The following is a 2,626-nucleotide window of genomic DNA, read 5'->3' as shown; positions in this document are numbered from 1 at the left end:
TTTCCTTTGCAATCAAAATTTTAAATCCCAGCTATATTAAAAACAACAAGTATAATAGTAAAAAGTAAAAATTCGATGGTCCGGACACATTGTGGAGTAGTGTATCAAACTAATCACGATTGTGTAAAGAGGAGAAATGGAGGAAAAAGAGATTTTTGCAACAGATATTATATGATGATAAAACAACATAATCATATAATGACTCATAAATTAATTGATTTGGAGACAAAATCTCCAATATATTCATTTATTGATCGATATTAGAAACACCGTAAAATGGTTAACATAACATTATAACTGCCCTTATTTTTGAGAGAATTTTCTCTAACTCTCTTTACTCTCAAGTACAGCTGGAGACTCCATTTATGCATACCTTCTTCATACCAATTTTGCGTTCTGATCCGTAGTCTTTTCTGATTCTGACTTTACTGAATAACACACATGAAAACATAGATTTAAAATAATGAACATATACATTAAAGAGATACTTGTAATTTATATTATTATTTTTTATGGACTTGTCAGTCCCATAGCTCATGAAAGTGGAATATAAAATCATAACTTCACAATTTTCAGCAATTTTTTAACAATGGTAAAAAATTTAAATGACGTGGCACAAAACCACATGGTTTCAGTTAAATCAGTGTAATATTAATTAGCACTAAAAATAGAATGATGTCGTATTGTCTAAAACAAGTCATTATATTTTAGATTTAGACCATTTTTGGACAATTATAAAAAATTGAAAAATTATTACATTACAGTTTCAAAAGTTACGAGATTGACGAAAAAATCAACAAAAAATTGTATCCGTAGATTGAATACCGAAAGAGTCGATGAATTTACCATCAATCTTCTCAGTTCCTTGCAATACAGCTTTACCACATGTGCAAAACTTATTACTACAAACTGCTTGTAAGTTGATCGCATGGCAAAGAGGCTCTAGAAGGGCGCAATCTTTATCAGTTTGGCAAAGCTGTGCTGATGAGCCTGCTGTTTTAATAAAGAAATAAAAAAATAAATTAAGCCATGTATCATGATATATAGATAGGAAAACAAAAGAATTTTGAATGTAATTTTGATGTTAAAGAAGAGATGCTAACCCAAGGCAATTGACAAAAGGGTGACAAGCAAAATCAACTTTTGAGAAGCCATGATAGTTCTTGAATTTCTTTCTTTATTTGTTTTGTTACTACTATATTTGTTGTTCTAGTTAGGACTGAACAACTCTCTTTATATAGACATTTTACAAATATGAAATGGAAGATTTTGAATACAAAATTTGAGTTCCATCACATGGCAATTTTGTTTTTAGTGATAGGATATTAATGACTAATTTCCCCCATTCTATTTGTGGCAATTTTTATTAATGACTAATTTCCTCCAATTTAATTGTGGCAATATGTATTAATGGCTATTTTCCTTGCTACATAAAGTTGATATTGTTTTTAGTTTTTACACTGTATGGAAATTCAGAAAAATACTTTCGGACTATAGTCAATAATTTTCATAAGCAAGGTTTGGTAAATTTAATTAAATTCATTTCATTAAATTGAGCCAATTAATTAAACTAAAGAGAGAAAAAAAAGGAAGATAGAGAGATATTTTTACAATCATGATTGATAAAACGCAAAGACAAACATAATCATACAACGACTTTCAACTTTATTGATTTTGATTTGAGACAAAATCTCTAAATTGATAGATATTAGAAACATGGTCAACAAAAATATAATTGCTCTTATTTTGAGTATAATTTTCTCTAAGTCACTGAATGTTTACTCTCGAGTAGAGCTGCAGACGCCGTTCGTGCATAGCTTCATACTTATTTTGCATTTAAGTCTTTAGTCTGTTGGATATTTTAGTGTAATTGGATTAACTTGAATGATCGGTTATTGTTATAATGATACATCATTTAAGTATGGAGGTGCGAGTGCACGCTTATTTGAATCCGTTCTAATATTAGGAGCGAAGCTCCTAGATAGATGAACGGGGTCCGGGGGCAGCGCCCCCGGGTAGCGGGGTCCAAGGGGCAGAGCCCCTAGCTGGGGTCGAGCTGAATTGCATCCGAAAATAAAATTTCCGAAAGTCAAAGGACTAAATTGCAATTTTGGAAACCTTTGAAATTCGGTTATTTTCGGTTTCATCTCCCAACAGTTGCAATGTTTCATTGCACTGTTTCATCTTCTTCTTCTACTGATCATTTTCTAGTTCAATGATTTATCAAAAATACAAACATATGATCTTCTAATACTCTGAATTTTATCCGATCAAACATTTTGGTTGAACCCTGAAATTGATTTGATCTGAAAGTGATAAACACGACTTTCAGATATCCGATTTTTGTTTCTCTGTTTTATATCTCCCTAACATAGTCGTCATTGGTTTTGCATCTCGGCTATCTGAATAACATAACACACATAAAAATATTAACGACATATACGTTTAAGAGAAGAGAAATCATAATTTAAATTACAATTTTTCTTATAACTTTTTAAAATGAAATATAAAATTATAACTTTTACTTTTTCACAAATTTCCAACAATGATAAAAACAGTACAGTAAATGATATGGCACAAAACCACGTCGTTTTAGATAAATCGACATTGTTTTGATCAACATTAA

The 2,626-nt window shown here is 30.5% G+C and overlaps 1 long non-coding RNA gene across 1 annotated transcript; it reads right to left on the bottom strand.

Moving 5' to 3' along the window:
• Positions 1-210: 210 nt before the first annotated feature.
• Positions 211-1,196, bottom strand: LOC148932966 (uncharacterized). The gene is made up of 3 exons (XR_016135031.1): positions 1,104-1,196; positions 847-993; positions 211-428 (listed from the first exon to the last, which is right to left on the bottom strand). It is a non-coding gene; the product is annotated as an uncharacterized LOC148932966 (long non-coding RNA).
• Positions 1,197-2,626: the final 1,430 nt, after the last annotated feature.

This window comes from Salvia hispanica, chromosome 2 (genome assembly GCF_029641045.1).
Source record: "Salvia hispanica isolate PSC_SH4W2 chromosome 2, Shi_PSC_v1, whole genome shotgun sequence".
In the NCBI taxonomy this organism is placed as follows: domain Eukaryota; kingdom Viridiplantae; phylum Streptophyta; class Magnoliopsida; order Lamiales; family Lamiaceae; genus Salvia; species Salvia hispanica.
Note: the sequence above shows the minus strand (reverse complement) of the source record. Positions and strands in the feature narration are given on the sequence as shown.